The sequence below is a fragment of the Miniopterus natalensis genome, chromosome 14, assembly GCF_054644295.1.
Source record: "Miniopterus natalensis isolate mMinNat1 chromosome 14, mMinNat1.hap1, whole genome shotgun sequence".
Taxonomy (NCBI): Eukaryota; Metazoa; Chordata; class Mammalia; order Chiroptera; family Miniopteridae; genus Miniopterus; species Miniopterus natalensis.
The window spans coordinates 20,496,580-20,520,370 of NC_142094.1; the positions used below are offsets into that span (position 1 = coordinate 20,496,580).

Consider the following 23,791-nt stretch of genomic DNA (forward strand, 5'->3'; position numbering starts at 1 on the left):
AGTCCATTTAGAAAAAGACCCCAGTTTATTCCTTTATCTGGTTAATTCCTATTCATTTTTGCAAATCTCATTTAATCATCATCTCCTCGGTACCCAGACTAGGCCAAATTCTCTTATTAAATACTCTTAAAGTTCTTCATATCTCTCTTCTAAGCACTTATGAAAGTATAGTTTTATATTTAATTGTAAGATTATTTGACTAACATCAGGTCTTTCATTAGACTGTAAGCTCCATGAAAGCAGGAACCATGTCACCTTTACAGGGTCTAGCTCTCAACAGGTACTTATTATATCAATAAATATCAGTGGAATAAAGAAAGAAAATAAAACTTAAGAAAATATTCCTTAACTTAAGTAAATAGCTTTTTTGCTGTATAGTTTTCATGTAAGAAGGCTATTCTGGGAATTAGAGTTGTTCTCTGAGTCTTCAAAAAACAGGAAAAAAAACACTATATTTAACATTACAAAAGAAAAAGATAAATTTGTTTTGGGATGTTAAAAGTTCCAAATTGATATATTTGAAACAAAATGTCAACATCAAGTTTTTAGACTTGCTTTTAAAAATCTTAAACTAAAAATTGGGGGATAGTGCTAATATATCTTGGCAAAAGGAGAGATCCGCAATCATTGTGCCCCCTGATGTGATGCAATAGGAAGCACACAGAATCACCTGTGATGTAGTTTTGCCAAAAAACTGAACTAGAATATTATCACACCTCTAGATATAATTAACACTTTGTAGGAATACAGGAGATAGGAAAATATGTTTTAAAATGTCACAAGGATTAGCAGATTCTATAGGGAATTTCTACAGCACAAATAAACTGGTTTGTTAAATAAATGGCAAGGGGGAAAAATGTAAGTGAAAGATTCAGTTCTCACTGGCACCTAGTCAAATGGAAGTTCTCTGTTAGAATTATGTTCAATGACACATGCATACTCACCACACCTTTTTTCATGTTCGTTGAAAATAGCACAAAATAGAATTAATCGTTACTCCTGTTTGTAGTAATACTATAAATAATGAGTGCATCTGTGTGTGAATTTTCTCGTTTTTTTCATCCAAACTATCAACAATAAAAAACAAATTTCAATCAACCACACTAGAGAAAAGGCTTAACTAGCTTTCACCCTCTACAGAAAATTGTTAAAAAATGCTGTCATGGGAAGACATGATCAAAGAGTATGAAGACCAAAAAACATAGAATTAAAAAGTACTACAGAACTGTGTCAGTTAATTAATAAAAATGTTTTAATATTCTTCTGGAATATGTATTTGTTGGTTCTTAAAATGTGTAAATTGTTGAAGCTCTTTTCTCATTCTAAATAGTCACTTATATTGCTAAACAAAGATGAGGGAAGAGGAACCTATATATTAAAAGATAATATAATGTATAGTCCTAGTTTGGATTCTGCTTCAAATGAACCAACTATAATAAGACATTTATAAGAAAATTAGAAAAACTTGAACATTTACCAGTTATTTAATAATATTAAGGAAATACTGTTGATTTTTTTAGATGTGATGATGGTACTCTGGCTATCCTTACATGTCAGAGAAATATATTGAAGTATTTTGGGAAAAATGATATGATAAATGATTTGCATAGAACCCAGTATTTGTGTGTACATGGACATGGATGAAGATAAAGGTGAAATATGATGGGCCATGTAGTTAATAACTGATGAAGTAGGGTTAATGGATACATGGGATTCATTAAACTATTCTCCAACTTTCATAACAGTTTTAATTTTCATAATAAAATATTAAGAATATAAAATGAAAGCTTAAGGTTATATTCATTACAAAAATACTTGGAGGGTAGGAAATGAGTAAATTTTGGAATTCTCCAAGAAATCTCAAACACAAGCCCCTTTTGCAGAGTTTTCAGCATACACTGATAAATTAATAGCAGAGGATGCTGCTGAGGGACAAATTAAACAATCCGGATTTATGAGTTTGGATTTTTTTTGGTGGCAAGTATTTGTTCATTCTTTCCGCTACTGCATTATTAAAGGAAAGGTCTAGAGTTTCCTTAGGGTCACTGAGTCTTTATCACAGCACACAAGCAGGGAAAAATGAGAGCCAACAGGATGAAGAAATACAGCAGAAACTAGAGCTGCTGCTTTTTTATGAAGAAATGGTTTCTAAAACAAACACAGGCAGAGAAAACGCCAAACCATCTACTCTATGAGCTATATTCTCCGCCACAATAAGAGATTAGCCAGATGGTAAAACCCACCTGATTGTGCTCCTAAAAAATATTCTGTTTTAAACCTATCTTCTCTGACAGAAACAACAACAAAACAAAACACAAAGAAGGCAGAGGATGGGGAGGAAATATTATTATAAGAGAAATACAGAAACAATGAGTCATGAATAATACAAATGAAGTAAGACACAATTCTTTTGGTCTGTGACATGAAGGTGTACGGGGAATGAAACCCCTGCCAATTAAGCTACAGTGAAAAGCTACTCGACACAATTACTCAGGAGTTATACATATTTCAAAATAAGTTTGAGTGGTAATGTTTTTGCAAAGGATTGAACAGATTTACCAAATCACTTTTCATAGGCATTTATAAAATAAGGAGAAATAAATGAACAAGCATTATTTTAATATTTAAATAAACGCATAAAATAGAAAATGAAGCTTTAAGGATTATGCAAAGGAATCAATGTTCTATTTGCTTTTAAAAGCAACGGATGAATAATTTGAAGATATATACATACTGAATATAGTATTAGAGCAGGGAAGGCTCTGAGAGCGGTGGCTATCCAATAGCCTAGACCAGGTAAGTAATGTTCCTTTTCACTCAGTGTCTGATGCAATTACAAATTTGTAGGCCTAATTTAGGTATTGCTACTTTCACTAAAGGAATTTTAAGACATCATTCAGAAGCCCTGGCCAGAGCTGCTAGCTTTCAGTCATTCAAAAACCTGTACTTATTTAAGAAAATCCAAATGTGCTTGACTTATATTTCAGTTAAATACAAAATTATTTTTAAATGGAAATGGGGTTAACAAAATTTCTTTGTCTTATTATTATTATTTTTAATCCTCCCCTGAGGATATTTTTTTCCATTGCTTTTTCATGGAGAGTGGAAGAGAGAGAGAGAAACAGCAAGGTGAGAGAGAGACACTGATTGGTTGCCTCCCCCATGGGCAACTGAGGTACATGCCCTTGGCTGGAATCGAACCCAGGACCCTTCAGTCCATGGGCTGATGCGCTAACCACAGAGCCAAATCAGCAAGGGCTTTCTTGTTTATTTTTTATTCCTACTCTAGACTCACTGAAAATGCTGAAATTACTGAAGCAAGGATAGATGACGGGCTCCAGGAGGCGGAGAAAATCATCAGGATACACTAAGAGCCTGCCTCTGAGAACCATTTGCATCAAGAAATGCCTTACAGCCCAGCTAGGATGGCTCAGTGGATGAGCATCAACCCATGAACCAGATGATCCCAGTTCAATTCCCGGTCAGGGAAATGCCCGGGTTGCAGGCTGGGTCCCCAGCAGGGGCCGTGTAGGAGGCAGCCGATCAATGACCCTCTCTCATCACTGATGTTTCTCTCTCTCTCTCCCTCTCCCTTCCTCTCTCTGAAATCAATTAAAAAACAACAGTAGGTATCAAAATTCCTCAAAGGCCACATACATATTCTTCAAAAAAAATCTTACATTAATGTGAAAAACATGCTTAATTGTTACCTTGAATTAATTACCTAGAGTCCGCATGAAACAAAATGTTTCCTATTTCCTGCTTTTAGAATAAAGTGGCAATTTTCAAGAAGACAAACAGACAAAGAATTACCAAAAATATCCTAAGAAGTCTGTGAGTCAGTCAGTCTAAGCCTCTCAAAAGAAGTAGGGTATATGGGAAGAACATGTGACTGGAGTCAGAAGGCCGGAGTTGCAAAGTTAGAGCCAGCACTGGCTAAGAAGACTGTGACCTTTCTCAAGTGCCTCACCTCTGTCTGAACTTTGGTTTCTCCATCTGTGATATGAAGACTTCATTAGATGATCTTTAAGGTCCTAACTATAAAATTCTATCAAATCAGTTTTGATACTACAGCCTCTATACTATAATCTAGATGGTAAAAATAAATTTACATTCAAAGTAATATCCCTGAAGTACCTGGCAATATAATCAGTCAAGTAAGAGTTACTTATATAAACTACACTGTACCTATAAAATCAACAGAACAGAATAGAGCTTTAGGAAATTCTTGAGCCAAAAGGACTAGAGGTGTTATGAGGCAATATTAATTATCTAAAAATTATTTAATCAATTAGAACTCTTCATTGACCTCCATTTCTAAAACACTTTAAATTTCTATAATACACTGATAGTACCTAGCTTAACAGGTGATATGGTATCATAACACTGAAAGAACTATGTATTTTCAGAGGAAGTATTCAAAGCACTATAAACAGGGTCTCTACTCACCTCAGTCTTCCCAAGTTAATAATGATAATATGCTAAATGTTTTGGGTTTTCCTTTACCTGAAAGAGTTTTAAAAATAATCCAACACCTAAGATTTGTGTACTAAATTAGATGTAAATTATATTTCTTTTTTTTAATGTAAATTATATTTCAATTAAAACAATTTAATGCATGCTGGCAAGGTTAAAAAACAATTATCCAAGTACAACTCAACTCAAAGATTTCATTAGGAAGGTAGAATTTTCTCTTTTACTTAGTATTCTGTTTGACAATGTTTGCCTTTGCTATCAGTGATTTTCAGACTTTCAAATGAAGAGAATAATTCAGAGGACGTAATTTTTAGAAGAGGTAGCTATATGGACTCATTAAGTCATTCAGTAAATAAATCGTGACTTGCTGATACATGAATAAGAGGCTTTTCCATCTTTTTACATTATTTGTCAGATTGATTAGAAAAAAATTAATAAAAGAAACTATGATCTAACCAAATATTAAATGTTCAATATATTTCAAAAGCAATTTACTAGACACTTAACACATATTATTTAAATTCTTAAGATATGAATAGGCAATTCATAAAACCCAAAATACAAGTGGTCAATAACCAGAAAAAAAGTTCAATCTTAATAATAATGACAATTACTAAAAACAATAAAATGAGGGGTTTTAATCAGATTAGACTAGAGATTTAGCAGTATCTAACATGTGCTTTGCCCCAACAATTCTGCTTTCAAAAATTTTCTGTGCTGATTTGTCACAAGTATACAGAGATAGGAGCATTCACTGGAGAATAGCTGCATGAAGGCTTGAACTTAGTTTTGTTTACCACTGTGTTTTCAAAACCAAAAAAGTGCTTGGCACACAGATGGTGCTTGTTAAATATTTATTGAATGAATGTTCACTTTAGCACTATTTATTATAGTGAATATTTGAAAACAATCTAAATAAATTATGCTATATCAATGCCATGAAATATTATATGGCTGTTAAAAAGAATTAGGTCGATTCAAATACACACCTATGAAAAGAGTGTTATCATGGAGATCTTAGGTGTAAAAATTCAGTTATAAAATTTAATATAGTATGATTTTATGTTTGTGTTAAAATATACAGTATTATTCTATATCTGCATGTAAAATACATCCTTACATTTGTACATGCACAGAGAAAAGTTTGGAAGAATCTCCATCAAACTGTTAATGGTTTTATCTCTAAGAAGAGATGACGTTCGCTTTGTACTCTATAACGCTTCTGTATTATCTGACTCACAAACTCTAATAAAAAAATTTTCTGAAAAATTAAAAATATTTTAAATGCACTTAGAAAAAATTGGGGGGGGGGATGTAATAAAAACGTAGTGGTTGCCTTTGGGTTCTGGAACACCGAGTAGTTATTTTTCCCCTTTATGCATTTATTTAGTAACAATTAATGCCACAGTGAGTAGTTTTCTTTTCCCCTATATTGTTCAAATTGTATCACTGAATGTGATTTTTATAATTAGGGGAAAAAAGAAAAACTTTTAAACTTCAATATATTAATTATGTTAATACTGTTTTACTGTCAAACTGAAGCTCATAGAGGTTAAAGAACATGTACAAGATCACACAATTGGGAAAAGGTATCTAAGGCAGCCCACAGAGTTATGATTCACCACAAAGATATAGCAATTATGAATATCTATGCACAGCGCTATTTATCATAAAGAAACAGATACCACATCACAGCTATCTCATCAGAAATCAGTGTTTCTAATAAGCAGGAGCTGTGATGTAATTAGGGGTGAAAAACCTACAGTGTGCCCATGTGTTGTTACTTGGTATTAGGGGAGAAATTTGGCACAACTCCCTAGAGTGTATTTTTCTTAGAGTTAGGGTAGAAAGCGTTTTAATATTATAATAAATAGATACACTTTTAGTACATAATAAAAAAATATATGCAAGCTTCAAATGTAAAACTTGGGATTTCAAAGAAATTTCACATTTGCCAAGGATTTCCCTATGATCCTGAGGGGTATACTTCTTACTCAGTAGATGGGGTACTTTCGAATAGTTTGAAAATTACATAGTATAGTATAGTATAGTAACATTTTTTGTTATGATGCCAGGTGAGATCCAGCAAAGTAGCCATGTGATAGCTTTTGTGGGTAAACAAAGTAATCATAAAGTATTTTAAAAAGGAAAAAAATGAGAACACAAGTTTCAGTACACAAGTGCAGGTGACCAAAAGAAAGTGCCATATGATGACTCATTTGCTTGGCACTGTCAGAAAACGGAGTGTTCCATATAACTGAGATTTCCAGAAACTAAAGTCTACTCTTTTCAATATAAAATCTTTTTAAGTTTTAACTTACTTTCCTCTGAAGAACTCTCAAAGTACTTTAACTGTTTACCGTAGAAAATTTTTAATTTTGTTGTGTATAGGTTTAATGATTTAAAAGTCACTTGTTTATGATTTAAGTGAAGTTGTTTTAATCCATTTGTTTATGGCAAAAAAAAAAGTTGCTTTGATAAAAGTATGAAGTTGTATCGGTACATCATCATTCCACATTGCTTTGTTACAGGAATGATGTAAGTCATGCCAGGATGTCATCACTCTATTCTACACCTGTTGTCATTGATAAGCAGTCATCAGCCCAGCAGCTGAGCAGTCCAGCTGGGGTCTTATCACTAAGAACATGTGGAGAAGCAGCTATGGTGAGGGGACATTTAGACTACAAATACAGAGAGTTTGTGAGGACTATTTGAGAGTTTTGGTTTAGTGGAGGCAGCTTTTTGATAGCCTAAAAACTCTCCAGAGACCCTTAGGGCATTCACTCCTGTCTTGGGGACTCTTGGCCAAGACAGTGGCGATAAACCAGGAAATAGCCTGTGAAAGATATGGGCCTGCCTACCAACACTGGCGACCTGGTTCCCTAGCAATGTGCTCTAGCAACGGGATTTTTGTGCTGGCAGCTGGAAATCAGCTCTTGGTTGCGCACCCACTCTCCCGAGCGCCTCCTCACATATAAAGGTTCACCTCATATTAAATCTGAACTTTATTCCTTCACTTCCCCTTGCCTGGAACAATACTGTGATTAATCTGTCATTTGCTTGGAGTCTGTTATTTCTATATTTTACTTATTAAGAGATATTGTCCTATATACTACTGGTTTGTGATATTATTATAATTCCCACAAAGAACTTGTGCTAAATATATTGCTGGCAAAGACAAACTCAATCTCTGAGTATAAATTCTGCTGCCTCCAACAAAACAAAACATACAAATATACTGCACAATAAATTCACTTATACCCATCACTCAGATTCAAGAATTACCAACTGTGGTTGATCTTATTTCATCAGTCCCACACTACATTTCCCCCACTAACACTGTTTTGAAGAACGTCCTAGAAATTATGTTATACACTAATATTTCAATATTTCTAAAAGATAAAATTATTTAAAACATAATCATAGTTTCGGGTCCTCATTTCCAAGATGATCAAGAAAAGAAGGAACAACGGTTGTGCCAAAAAAGGCCATGAAGAAGTTCGTCATTCAAAACATAGCAGAGGCCGCAGCCGTTGGGGGCATTTCCGAAGCCAGTGTCTTTGACATCTATGGGTTTCCCAAGCTGTATGTGAAACTACATCACTGTGTGAGCTGTGCCATTCACAGGAAGGTAGTCAGGAATTGTTCTCGTGAAGCCTGTAAGGACCGAACACCCCCACCCCGATTTAGACCTGCGGGTGCTGCCCCACGACCTCCACCAAAGCCCATGTAAGGAGTTAAGTCCTTAAGGACTAAAGAAAAGTTTTCTGGAAAAAAACAAATGGAAATTGTACTTTAAATAGATAAATAAATAAAACATAATCATAATTATCAGACACATTTTTCCATTTTTAGCAGTTTTAGTGGAAATTTTCTAAAATTTAATCATTTTACTTAAAGCATACTGATTATAAAATAACTTTTATTTGACAATCCAGAGTCAATATTTCTGGAAACAGGGTTACATTCCAAGACCCCAGTGGTTGCCTCAAACCTCAGAGAGTACGGAACCCTATATATAGCGTGTTTTTTCCTATACATACATACCTACGATAAAGTTTAATTTATTAATTAGGTACAGTAAGATATTAACAATAAAATAAAGTAAAACAATCATTAACACTAAAATAAGAGTTACTTGAACACAAGCACTGCGATACCTTGACAATCAATCTGATAACCAAGACGGCTACTAAGTGACTAATGGATGGGGAGGGTAGTGTATGCAGTTTGGATTCATTGGACAAAGGGATGACTCATGACCCAGGAGGAACCGTACATTTTATCACACTATTCAGAACAGCACACAATTTAAAACTTATTGTTTATTTCTGGGAAATTTTTAAAAATTTATTGTGACACTATTACAGATGTCCCCCATTTTTCTCCCCTTCACCCATCTCCCCATTTAATATTTTCGGACTGTGGTTGGCCACAGGCACTGACACCTCTGAAAGTGAAAGTGTGAGTAAGGGAGGACCACTACGTACTCTTGCGACCCCTCTGCCTGTCGACAGAGACTACGAAGAACGCAGCACATGCATACTATTCCATCCAGGAGAATCACTCACTGAGGAATATGTGCTAAGTACACACCAACAGAGCAAGGCTTTCAAGATTTTGAGATGCTTCCAAAATACCTGACCTGTCTGTCTTTGTCAGATCACAATATATTTCTTTGTTTCTTATTCCGCTATAATCAAAATGAAAAGCACTATTGTGATTTAAATTTATAATGGATTTGAGATCCTAGGAGATTACATTTCAGCTGGAGTGCTGGAATTCACAAAAGTACTTCTGCAACCAAAGCTTTCTGAGCACAGTGGCATGCAGCATGCCTAGCAGCTTTCATTGTATAGCCATAGCTTTCCTAGACACAAACCTATAAATAAATAAGCATCAGGGAATCCCAGAAATACCCAGGGTAATTTCATCCAGCAAGAAGAGATTCAATTTAATAAGAAATGTATATTTCTGCTCTGTGCTTATTATACCTTCATCTCCACTCATCTACAGAATTCAAAAAATAAAACATATCAGAATTATCTTGCAGGGTTTTCTTTTTATTACCACAATTTCTAAAAGGAGTCCATATAACTCACCTTTGAGCTCATCCAGTTAACAATCTTTATATGTTTATTTAGGCTTCTGGGAGGTATATACAGATATAACTTCCCATGTAGCTTTCAACATCCCTGACTAGGGGGGAGGGAGGATAGAAAGCAAAGAAAATAAAAAAGTCTGGAGTTAGCCTAAAAGTTATATCCCTTCTCTTTATATAGAAAAAGCCAACATTCACTTAATACAGATTTAGGGAGTGTCTTTTTCCCCCTCTCCTTTGCTGAATCTTCCAACATGAAAGACATATACTAGAACTAGACCAAAATGCTGGTGTCAGGACTACGATGCTGTGGGGTTAGAAAGATCCAGAGCTCAGAGTTCTGCTGTGTATGTCTACAGGTTAAGTGGTCCACGACAATGCATGGCACAGAATAGGCCCCCCACATAAAGAAGGCCCCTGAATTGAACCAGAGCGAGAGCCAAACCAGAACCAAAGCCAATAAATGCATCCTAAGTGTGTGACCAGAAACAGCTTGTGGGTCATGTAGTGAGACTAGGAACTGGCTCCGTTTGAGGATCTCGGATCATGCTAGGTGGTTCTCAAACTTCTTGTCTAGTGCCCCACATTTTATTGTGTAATTTAGGGGGCCTTTAAAAGAGAATAACTACTTTTGTGCCATGATTAGAAATATGAATCTAATTTCAGAAGCTCAGGAGTATTACAAAGATTAATGTGTTGATAGTCTATCTTTTTCTAGGGGTGCAAATCTGATGGAGAATTATGAGGGAACAGGACTTAACCAAGATTAATGGAAATTGGAAAGGAGAGCTAGAAATGCTGGAGATAAACTGCACCAATCTTGTGTTTGGGGAAAGGGGTAAGAACTAACTAACCCTGTGTGTCAAATACGGTTTAATCTTACTTTATCTGGAATTAGTATGGAAATGTAACAATTCTTCCATAAAACAAAATCAGAGAGATCAAAACAAGATGACTAGACTATAAAATGATATAGAGGTGGCATTGTAAATTCTTAAAAGCTCCTATACTTACTTGGCACGAAGCTAAAGCTAATGTAGTCCTAAACACATCAGAGACATTTGAGGAATGTTGTATTATAGCTAGTATGCAACGGTAATCACTCAATTCCAGACATTTGACTCTGGATATTAGATATTAACTGGTACCCATACTACTAACAACAAAACTTGAATTACATAATATTATTTAAATCTAGATCATCTACTACCTATTGTGCTAAGATTATATTCTTAAGTACCATAACTGCTTCCAAAATTTCCAGCTATTCAATCCCATTTTTGGAACTGGTCAATTCACTGAATGCGTCAATTCTGTTCATTTGAAGGTGGTAGGTTTTACGGTTCCTAGTGTGTACCTTAGCATATGTGAACTCAGAGACAGTCAACGGGAGGATCAAGGATAAAGACTGAAGAGTTAAAATCCTGCCCCCTAATTTTTACTCATGTAATGCCCCAAACTCACCCCTTTATAAGCCTCAAGGAGTAGGCACAGTAATCATTCTAAACAGGCACAAATGAACCAGTTACAGGACTTAAGAACTCTAAGCACAGTCTTATTTTTTCTACTTCGGGAAAGAGATAAAAAGGTGAGATTCATGAAAACAGCCAAACAAGTGCTAAGACATCATACTCCATTCTAAACTGCTGTCAGAAGAAGGGATTCAGACATACCCAAACCTTACTCTCTTTAGTCCCTACTTAGCAAATCTGATTTTTATTCCAATAAACAATCTGGTCTACTGCAGTATCTTTTAAAATAGGGGATGTTATAACTAACAAGCAAGCACTCTGTCATGAGTCAATTACTCATGATATGTTACTATGTGACAACACAAACTATGAAATGATTTTAAGACATCTTCTTTACCCATCCCGTAGCAATATGGATATGGTGTAAAATTTCCGAATAGAATGTATTGGATAAATTTTACACATCACTAGTTTGTATGTGTAGCCATTCATAGAACCTACAACTTATGTGTTTTCACTACAATCCCGTCATTTCAGTGCTAGACTGGAAAGCAGCCACTGTGCTGTTTAACCAGCTAGTCATACACTCAAAATCAACAATTACTTGTTTGGGTAATGGCTGGATACCTAATAAATGAATAGTCCAGAACTTCCTCCATAGACTGAATACAGAATAGACTCTGTCCTTGTCTCCTGACAACTGTTACCACTTTCCTCAAGTAAAAAGTATCAACTCTGTGCCTATTACGTACAGAGCAACGCTAAGGTGCTATGAGAAAAATAAAAAAGTATAAAATAAGGTCCATGCCAGCTAATAGCTAACAACCTAATTAGCAAGGCATGGTACAATTATAAAAATAGATATACATTGGTTTATAATAATGCTTAAGTGCCAAATGAGAAGTAAACACAATACAATTTAAATAACCAAGAGAAATTGAATTTTAATGACTCAAGATTATTGTGGGCAGAGTGGCCAGAGAAAGCTTGTTGGAGGGAGGACTTCAGTTGGGTCCAGAAGGACATGTTATTTTAAAAGGTGCAGGGGAAGCAGGTATGTCTTTCAAATTATGCTTTGTTTAGTTTAATATTAAAATCATTTTACATTATATTATTAAGCTAATAGAATCAGCACAGTTAGGATTCGAAATTGAATATATCTTTTTCTAAAAACTCATCTCTGTCTACCATATGTGACTCATTTTTTTATTGTTGTTAATCCTCACCTGAGGATATTCTTTCCACTGATTTTGAGAGAGAGTGAAAGGGAGGGAGGGAAGGGGGGGAGAGAGAGAAACATCAATATGAGAGAGACACATCAATTGGTTGCCTCCCGCACATGCCCCAACCAGGGCTGGGGATCGAACCTTCAACATGAGCACATGCCCTTTACTAGGAATCGAACCCAAGACCCTTAGGTGGGTGGGCCAATACTCTAACCATTAAGCCACACCAGCCAGGGCGTGACTTATTTTTTTAGGTAGCAAAAGCAGTGCCTGCTCACTCAATGCCAATGTGTTCAAAGACAGGATATGGATATTTAAAAAAAAAAAAAAAAAAGCCATAACTCCACAGTTATCCAGAACTACATTAACTAAACTGGATGACATCTCTGAACACCAATCTCAATGTTTAATGACATGATCTCAATGGCAAATCAGTTCATTATCTATCATTCTATACTTGAACTTTTACTGCATAGCTTAGTACCTTATTTAATACAGTCTTATTCATTTGCTGTACCATGGACAACTTTCATCTCCTAAAACTGGTAAGAAACACCTTGTAGACAAAAATGTATTCTTCAGAATTTCTAGTGCTCAGGACATTCCCAGAGTATATATTCAATAAACACCTATTAATTAAGAGTTGCTAAGAAACACTCTTTGATTTCTATAAAAATCTCCTTTCCAAAAGGATTCTCTCTTCATCTATTTCTATTATTAGATAACTAACACTAAGTTAAGTGGCTACACATACATGAAAATGTTTTTCTTACAAATTAAACTAGGGTAAAAATTGCTGCCCTGTAGGGTCTTACTACAAACAAGGGTCAGAGATAAAGTGAGTCCTTATTTCCATGAAATGAGTTAAGAGGAGAATTTTACATAAACACAAAAAAGTGAGTAAAATTACAATTTTAGAATATATGCCAACACACAAAAGAAGCTTACTCCAATCTGTCAGATAAATGCCTACTCAACAAGTATGACTTTCTAGAAAATATTTGGCTATTTTAAATTCTGTTGCCTTAATCTGCCACTAACCATGACAATCAGAGAATGTTTTTAAACACTTATATTTCTATTACGCACATTTTAAAAAACTCTAAAATGTATTTTAATAATGCATGTCCAGTTTCTGCATACCACAGGCAAATTTATAAACCTAAGTATAAGGGGTAGCAGGAGGGGAGGTGGGGACACAGATGGAGGTAGAGAGAGAGAAGAGAAAAAGAAAGATGTGACTTCAGTAAATGCACAACCACTAACCTTGCTGCAAGGTTATTAGAAAACTGCTGGCAGAAGCACTGCCAGGTTTGCCAGGAGCAGCTACCACTACCACTTGCCCCCCTGACTGAGTGATACATGCGGAAATTGGGGAGATTCTCCTGCTCGATCATGAAACTGCATCTGCATGCTAAATAACTAGAGCAGGAGGGGCCCAGGTAAATGAAGAGCAATCCCTGGATTGTGCGGAATCCCAACTCCCTTGATTATGCTTGCACAGCTCTATCAAGCAAGTAAAAGAAACACAAGGAATTGGTTGATTCGTTTTTTAAAAACATCCCAAGTGCTTTTTGCTCCTCACTCCAACAAGAGCATTACCATTGCAGAGTTGAAAATGCATCAGCATTTAGGAATTTCCCCAGATTAGCTGGGCAGGAGGGAGGGATTCCCCATACCAGAGCCCAATGAAAAGGCAAAGCTGCTCTGCAATACACTTGAGCCAGAGAAGCAGAGCGCTCAGCAGCCCTCCCCACAACCCACGCACACCTAGGGGCAGGCTTTCCCCAGCAGCCTGCCCTGAACCGAGCCGGCGGCTCTTGGCACAGGGCATTAACATTCATGGCAGGGAGCCACCGGGTGCACTGAGGGTTCTTCCTGCGAGACAAGGACATCCAGAGAACAACCTGCCTTGCAGGACTTTCTGTCCTCAGATGTGCCAGTAGGCAGAGCAAGTTTACTTGACTCTACTCGTAAAGCTCTCCTGCAACTACTGTAGCAATTAATCACTGCACTCACCTTTCAACAAAATGCTCAGGAAAACTATGCATGGCTACAAGGTGGCTTGATTTTAAGTAAATAAATCACACATATTAGCTTTAAAAACCACAATCACTATCTGCATAAAATACATAGTTCTAAGAGATCTATTAAGAAAACAACAAAGTTTTTACGAAATGTGACAGTATTAATTTAATAGGATATAAAAAAAAAACACCCCAATAGCCTGTGTACTTCCCTTTTAGTCAAATTCAAAGTGAGCAATCTCTCATTTTCTCTCTCTGAAGAGTATTACGCAATACTCTTTACATTGGTTCTCAAGAGGAAATAGAAGGAAAATTTTTCTTTGAAAATGCCAACCCCTCAGAGATCCAGGTAAATGGGCTCTTCAACCTTGCAGCACAACAGGAAGGGTCAAGTAAGGAACTACAGCTTCCAACAGTGCAGGGCTTCCCTCCCGTTGAATCAAGCAGCAGCGTTAATCATGTGGAACAGCCAAAAAGGTACAGTAATTGGATATTCACTTTTGGAGGCTGATAAGTTTCAATAATGCCTTTGGCTCTAGACTTCATAAGAAAATTCTTAACCTGCTTTTGAAACTAGAGTCCAGGACAAAGTAAAAGAATTAAAAAAAAAAAAAAAAAAAAGAACCAAGGAAGAAAGAAATAAGCAATGCTACTGCAAAAAAATTTGGAGCTAATCATGGGGAAGATTCTTCCTACATGCATCTGATTTTAGGGACCTTCCACACTTTATTCCCCTCCACCAGCTCCCCTCTGTGTGTTTTCTTGGCAGGATCTCTGCTTTCCCTTTTCAAATGAACAGTATGTGCTCTACAGTAACACTCTGGATACAACTGCTCTCCCCCACCCCCCAAAAGCCTCTCTTCGTCCTGCAGCGTTTAACTTGACATATTTTTACCTCAAGAAGATGGGCTAGAAATCTCAACATTGTCCCACTACACAAACTCTTTTAGAAAAAGAGGGTTCACACAGTATATGCAACACCTCTGAGGTGCCAAAGACAGGCCCAAATGAGTGGCATGTGGCAATTCCATATCTGGGTCCAAACCATAACTTCAAGGATCCATACTTGTCTTTTCCATGCCTTTGTCCTAAACAATATTCTAAAATGAAGAGCATCACAGATGTTTTGAACATGGGGATGGGAGCGAAAGAATGGGAAAAATGTAAACAACATAACCTAGGGCTGGCCATGGCGTGTGACCCTTTTGGTGTACTGCTGAATTCAGTTTGCTCCTACTTTGTTGAGGGTTTGTGCACCCACGTTCAGCAGGGATGCTGGCATGAATGAAATACCTTTATCCACCCCTTTACTTTCCATCTGTGTGTGTCTACAAATGTGAATGGGTCTCTTGTAGGCAGCCTATGTACAGTCTTGTTTTCTTCTCCATTCACGAACCCTGTCTTTTGATTGGTGCATTTAATTCACTCGCATTTAAAACAACTATGGATAGGTATGTAGTTACTGCCATTTTACTATTACATTTTACTATTCCTACTTTTTATCTTCCCCTCCCCCTTCCCTTCCTCCTCCTCCTTAAAGGCCCTTTAACATTTCTTGTCATACTGGCTTGGTGGTGATGAGCTCCTTTACCTTTTTGTTGTCTGGGAAACTCTTTACCTGTCCTTCAATGCTAAGTGATAGCCTTCCTGGGTAGAGTAATCTTGATTGTAGGTCCTTCCTTTTTATCACTTTAAATATTTCATCCCTATGTTCACTGCAGCATTATTTACAATAGCCAAGATAATGAAAGCAATCTAAGTGTCCACCAATAGATAATTTAATAAAGAAGTGGTACATAAATACAATGGAATATTACTCAGCCATAAAAAAAGAATGAAATCTTACCATTTGCAACAACATGGATAAACCTAGAGGGTATTATGCTAAGTGAAATAAGTCAGACAAAGACAAATACCATGTGATTTCACTTATATGTGGAATCCAACAAAACAAACAAACTCATAGATACAGAAAGCAAACTGAAAGCAAAAGGAGGAGGGTTGGATGGCTGGCTGAAAAAGGTAAAAGAATTAAGATGTACAAATTGGCAGTTACAACACAGTCACAGGATGTAAAATATAGCATAGGGAATATAGTTAATAATATTGTAATAACTATGCATGGTGTAGGGGGATACTAGACTTATCAGGGGATTAATTCGTAAATTACATATATGTCTAACCACTATGCTGTATACCTGAAACTAATATAATACTTAATGTCAACTGTAATTGAAAAGTAAAAAGTAAACATAATATAACCCTTCAAACTATTGGAAGGCTTTACACAGAATGTATCTAGACGGTGTACCTATGCCAGGTAGTAAAATCCAACTTGAAATCAATCTATACATTGATATTCTCTAGCCAAGGCAGAATATGTACAATGCAGTGGTTTCATTTAAACTATTCAATGAAAAACTTAGGGTAGATATTGATTATGCTTAAAGTGAATTCAGCAAAAACGTTATACCAATTTACTGTTTCCTTTTTTATGGTTGGGAACTCCCTTCACACTTTCCTTTGGAACTGTAGGCTGCAAACTGCCTTAGTAGGAGGGTCCAGTGAGAGATACCACCAGTCACAAATACTTCTAAATTCTCTGGATTCTTTTTTGTTTAAAAAGTATGTTTTTATTGATTTCAGAAGAAGGAAGGAAGGAAGGAGAAAGAGAATCATTGATCTGCTGCCTCCTGCTTGCCCCTCACTGCGGATCGAGTCCACAACCCGGGCATGTGCTCTGACCAGGAATTGAACTGTGACCTCAAGGTTCATGGGTGGATGCTCAACCACTGAGCCATACCGGCCGGGCTCCCTGGATTCTTGATCATTTATCTGGTTTCCTTTAAAATGCAAGGGCTAGTCCCTTGTATGCTACTGCAGGGTGTTGTTAGATAACTACACTAGAGTCACAATAACCCTCTGTTGTTCCTGGCCTTGTTAATTACCAGCCAAGATGCAAATAACGCATGAGCCCTATATGCAAGGAAGTTACAAAGCAATAAGGGAAAATAAACACACATCCTTGTAAAGTTAAATAAAGTTAAAATGGGTTCCTCAGATAAGGTAGAAATTCAGTTAGACTTTTTAAAATAGGTAGGATTTAAGTAAGTGGAAAAGAACAAGAGAGCATTTGGAGGAACATGAGTGAGGAAATACGTACAGCATGGAGGTAAAAACGTAGCAGGCATGGTACAAATGGAAACGGACAGTGTAAGTAGCCCTACACTTCTACGAGCACTAATAAGATTTCAGGCAGACTGGGAAGGGATATGGCATTCTTTTGTATTGCCAATTCTTGGGTCCCTGCCATCCAAATGTGTGGTTAGAATATACTATTTTGTGGCATCAGCAACAGTGAAAGGGGATGGAGTCGGGAGAATTATGATCCAAGGACTATAGAGAGGAGTCTGTAGTCCTGGCAGCACTCACTACTTTCCCTCACGGAAATGACCCCAAATATCCGATGAGACTACAAAGGAGTTTCCTCTTTTCTGCAGCCTATGCATGACCACAAATCACAGTGTCCTTCTTCTATCAATAATTTGGATCATCTACAAAGGCCCTGTCACTAAAATAGGTTCCAGGATTATTATCCTTTTGGTCAAGCCACGAAGACCATAAATATATCACAGCACTAAGGGAAGGGGTAAAAAATGAAGGAACTGACATGAAAGTAGATACTTAAGTATGTTAAGCAACTCATCATTCTCCTCCTTCACCTAGAAATGACCTCAAGTTAAGTTCTTACACGTAAGTTTCAACTGATTCCCAGGAAAATAAAACATCTACTTATGTCCAACCACACAACCACCTATTTCTGAAAACAAACATAAATATCCAAGCCCCAAAGCCTTGTTTTAACAAAAAATGGAATGAATGAACGATGTCTCACACACAGTGTACTTTGTGTATATTTTGCCTTTGGGAATCCTTACCACCTATAACCTGGCTGGCCTTAAGTTGAATTTAACCCCACGATAATTATTTAAAATTAATAAATCTAAGAAACTGAGAGGCAAAGCGAGCTATGGGGGGAAATTGTAAAAGCATGTAGCCCAGGCTAAGGATACATTAGTTTATACATCTAAACAGAGAGGTCCCTACTGGCTCCAAGTAGCTTCAGCCTCAATTTCTGATCCCCAAAATCCTTGCCTGACAAATTCAATTCAACAAATATTTCCTGATTACCAAAAACAAGATACCAACTTCTACACCAAAAATCTCCCCAGTTGAGTGCTCCAATTTTTTAAATTACATTGAGATGGTAAAAATATCCAGAAATAAACTATTCATTCAATTACTGTTTCTACAAGTCAGTCAAATCAATTAAATGGACATCAAAAGTCACCAAAGGAAAAAAACCATTCCATTCAATTATATTTGTTACTTTACATTTATAGAGTGTTTCTAATCCTTTAAGAGCGCTTTCCTGCCTAAAAACGTCATTTGATTCTCACAATAAGCTTGTGAGTACTGAGGAAGGTATTAACAGGAAAAAAACAGAGATGTCATTGATATGGTAAAACTCAGATATCACTATTCCAGGTCTTTTGGGGGGGGGGAGGCTAGACCTTTCTGGATGATGAGAATATTGGGGGATATAGGTTAGGGGTGGCTAAGTGAAGCTCAGTGGCTTTCCATCTGAATAAAGTAGGCATCATGTACCTGCTCTCATAAAAGATTATGGTAAATCTGTTTTAACAAATGATAACAAAAGTATCTTTCCTCCTCTCTTCTCAATTCATCCAAATACACACACAGATATACGCGCACAATATCAGCCAAGCAATATCTTAGAACATTACCTGAAAGAACTGGCAAACTTTATTTTCCTTTTTTTTTTTGACAGTTATTTTTTTTTAAACTACTTTGAGATATAATTTACATGCTATAAAATTCACCCTTTAAAATGTTCAATTCAGTGGTCTTTAGTATATTCAGAGTCATGCAACCATTATCACTACCTAATTCTAGCGCATTTTAATCACTCCAAAAAGAAAGTTCATGCTTATTAGGAGTCTCTCCCCAGGCCCCTTCACCCAACTTTGGCAACCACTAATCTATTTTCTATCTCTATGGATTGCCTGTTCTGTATATTATGTACAAATGGAATCACATAGCATGTGGTGTTTTGTGATTGCCTTTTATTTAGCATAATATTTGCAAGGTTCATCTATACTATAGTATGTATCACTACTTCATTAATTTTTGTTGCCAAATAATATTCCATTGTATGGATATAGCACATGCTGTTTATCCATTCATTAGTTCATAGATATTTGGGTTATTTTGATTTTTTGGCTATTGTGAATAATGCTACTATGAACATTGTATAAATTTTTGTACAAGTTTTGTGTAGACGTATGCTTTCATTTACCTTAGGTATATATCTAGAAGTAGAATAGCTGGGTCATATGGGAAATCTGTTAAACATTTTGAGAGCAACTAATTCATCCATAAAACTTGTATAAGGAATTAGTGTCCCCATACGAATTTATTCATCCTCTCAAGATGTACATTTATCATCATTCTAGAAACGTCCTTCACCTCTAATATCCCATTTCCTGGATACCATCTCCTAGGGGATACTTCCTCACTTTGGTACAGCACATATATTCCATTTTTTAAAAACATATTTTTATTGATTTTTTTAGAGAGAGAGAAAGGGAGAGGGAGAGATAGAAACATCAAGGAGAGAGAAACATTGATTGGCTGTCTCATGCACACCCCCTACTGGGGATCGAGCCCAAAACCTGGGCATGTGCCCTGACCAGGAATTGAACCTGTGACCTCTTGGTTCACAGGTTGATGCTCAACCACTGAGCAACACCAGCTGGGCACAGCACATATATTTTAATAGCTTTCTGAGACAGTGTACTTGGAAGGAAAAATTGGAGACCTTACACATCTGGAAATGTCTATAATCTCATTTACCCTTACCCTTCTCTCTCCTAAGCACCAAGGGTCCTTCTTTTGCCTCTGTAACTTGTTTCCCCAGTCCATTTCTTCTACCACTCACTTCTTCTACCTCTGTGACTTTCTAAATAAACTTTCTGTTATAGTTTTGAGTCTTGGCTCTGGATCCTTTCTTAGCCAGAACTCAAGTACCGAGGTTGCTGAACCAAGGTCTGGTCTGACTTTACTGGTCTAACACCTGATGCTGTTCTTGCCGCCAACAGTATCAAGATTCAATTCCTCAATCCCACGCCTAGTTAAGTCTTCTTGACATTTAAGAAGTTGCTTAAATATTGCATTTTTTTTGTGTAATCCTGAAATATTACAAAAAGTTTTCCAACCATAGGAATTTGTTACATTACCTATATAAGACATTAATATACTAGAATATTTGAGTAAAGATAGTGAGCATTTATTAACTAATACTGTATATCAGATTCTATGTTAACTGCTTTATATGACCTCATTTAATTTTCCCAACAATCCTATGATGTATCCCCATTTTACAAATGAGGTTTATTTGCCAAGTCATATAAGTGTTAAACAGAAAAGTCCAGGATAAAAACAAGGTCTGATTCCAGATTCTAAACTTAAGCTTTATGAAAAACTGCCATATATTAAAATTCTGGTGTAAGTGTCACATGAAAAGATATTCAATGTGAAGCTATGTGATAAAAACACTTTAGAAAATGGCATACACAGGGAAAGTCAGGAAGGATCTAAACCAAATTGTTAACAGTGAATATATCACTGGTTCTTATTTAGACTTATTTGTATTTTCTAATTTACTATTTGCAGTAAATAAATATTGCTTCTTAAACAACAAAAGAGTTTTTAATGAAATAAAATCAAATAAGCCAACCGACCTATGCTGGGCAATCTAGTCATTTGGGGCAGTCTTGGGAACAAGACCCCTATGCTCTAGTTATAAATTATGACTTAGGCTCCAAAGAGCTTAAAAATTAAAAAAAAATTAAAAATCTTCCTTTTGCTGTTTTTTTACACTAGGTAGTCTCAGCCAGAGAGAATTTACCTACAAATATAAGAAAAGTATATAGTTTCTAAACCATTTTTTTAATATATTGAACATTTTTTCATGAGATTATTATACATGAAAGTTTTCAAAGCTTCCCCACGACACAACTTGATAATTAAGCAGGAAATTTAACAACTGCATTAAACATTAATCAGTTTCAAAGAAATACTCTATTTGTGAAACTTTACTTGCTAATCATTTAAAGGGAACATTCCTTTCACTTTGTTTCTAAAATCTATTTACTTCTGAAAGAAACATGTATTTGCCCAAAACAGAAGAAGCTTAAATGTCTGTGATGATAGAAATTAGCCTTTAGCCGGCTGGGCGTGGCTCAGCGGTTGAGCGTCAACCTAGGATCCAGGCAATCAGGGTTCGATCCCCTGTCAGGGCATATGCCCGGGTTGCGGGCTCGATCAATGACTCTCTCATCACTGATGTTTGTCTCTCTCTCTCTCCCTCTCCTTTCCTCTCTCTGAAATCAATAAAAGATATATTGAAAAAAGAAAAAAAGAAATTAGCCTTTAGTAGTTAATTTTATTCCATTTCTTGGTTTTGAAATAATAAGGCCCAAAGACAAATGGTTATATATTTTCAGCTGTATAAACATAACAGGAAACAGTGAACAATATATCCTCTCAGTATTTGCTGTACATTCATCAGCTTGAAATAAATATAAAAACCTATTTAAAAATTATTGAGACTTTTCCCATCCCTTACTATCCTGATAGTACTATACTTTTGTGTGGGTGTTAGATGAAAAAATAATAATAAAGCATCATTATACAGCTTACACGAGAGTTGTGTTATCCAAATTCAAAAACAATTTATAAGAAATGTTATAGCATAACAATCCATCTTCCCTTAGGTTAGCTACAGCTGCAGTAGTGCTAGGGCATGGCTTAAATAAATTTGAATCCTCTTCCCCTCCTTGTTATCCAAAGAAGGGGATATTATTCACTGAGTAAGATTTCTTTAATCGTAGGATCTGAAGAGGGCCCTAACCCTAATTCATATAAGCAAAATTTCCTAAATTAGATCAGGCAGCACCTTTATTCTTACCAATACTTTAGGCTAGATAAACTATAAACTCTCTTATCACAAAACATAGGTAAGTGCTGGATAAAAGTATAACAGCCTGGCTGGTGTGGCTCAGCGGTTGGGCAGCGACCTGGGATCCAGGAGATCGTGGTTTGATTCCTGGTCAGGACACATGCCCGGGTTGTGAGCTCAATCCCCTGTCCAGGAGGCAGCCGATCAATGACGACTCTCTCATCATTGATGTTTCTTTCTCTCCCTCTCCCCTCCTCTCTCTGAAATCAATAAAAACACTTTGAAAAAACTATTTTGCAACCTGGACGAGAAGTTATTAAAATACCAAAATGACTTCATCATCAAGTAGTTTCATCTAATGAGGATTCCAGGATTCCAGAGTTAGAATTTATGAAAGATTATACGGTAATTTCGGTAATTTTGTTTTGTGCAGAAATAAATACAATTTATAAAAAAACAAATTAGAAGTCTTTTTTTTTTTTTTTTTTTGGCTTGTTTTCTTCTCTAATTTAAAAATTGATTACTCTTTATTTCCCAATCCTCTTTTTTCCCCTTGAGAACTTTTTACTCTAATATAGCAATTTTCAACCAGTGTACCAGAAGAATTTTTAAAACATGCAATACTTGACTATTTAGTCACAGGCACTGACCTCTTTTCCCTTAGACTGTCAAATAAAAAATGACAAAGGCCAAAATAGTCATCGGTGTGAGTGAATCAAAATTATACCTATTCTTTTTGTCAGATTGGCAAGTAATACATTTTTTGGTGTGCTGCAGAATTTTAGTAATTAGTTTATGTGTTCCATGAGATGAAAAAGGCTGAAAACTGCTGCTTTGATAGTGTTAAACAAAAAACTTAACTACAATGGCTGAAAGCCTTTTAAAAGAAAGCGTTTATTGGGCCATAAAGGACCAGTCTAAACCACCATCAGCAGCACTAGGTGGAAAAGGCAACATGCTTGCTGTCCTGCAGTTGACAGATGTTTTTCACACATCAAGTAGGAGAAAAAAAGATGGAAGTTCTTTTGAAAAAATTTACATAGGCTACAGATAAGGGGGGGCAGGATAAGGTGAAGGAGGGCTAGTCTGGGATAGGTGCAGAGTCTGTAAGAAAGAAGTATTTGCTCCTTTGAATTGGTTGTGGGCAACAGTCCTGAAAGTCATACCACATGCAGGGTACCATGGCCCATCTAGTGGTTGGCTAGTAGATGCCTGGACATTGATCCAAAGCTCCAACATACATTGAGGTATATTGGCAATCTTTTGTCAGCTGGCCCCCAGCTACAACAGGCTCACTGTTCTCTCTTTCAGCCAGCTGTAATTAAATTTAGAGCATCTCAGGATTCTTTTTCTTGTCATTAGTACAAGCCGCTTTAAGAATCTTGACATTTTCTATGTTCCCTTAGAAGTTGTTTTTTCAAGTTGATCTGATCATCCAATATGTG

At 36.3% G+C, this 23,791-nt stretch overlaps 1 protein-coding gene and 1 pseudogene across 1 annotated transcript in view; one reads left to right on the forward strand and one right to left on the reverse strand.

Annotated features, from left to right (window-relative positions):
• MCU (mitochondrial calcium uniporter) overlaps positions 1-23,791 on the reverse strand; it is a 166,933-nt gene that overhangs the window by 71,987 nt on the left and 71,155 nt on the right. The gene's annotated exons all lie outside the window — the stretch shown is intronic.
• On the forward strand, positions 7,030-8,276 carry LOC148091511 (small ribosomal subunit protein eS26 pseudogene; annotated as a pseudogene).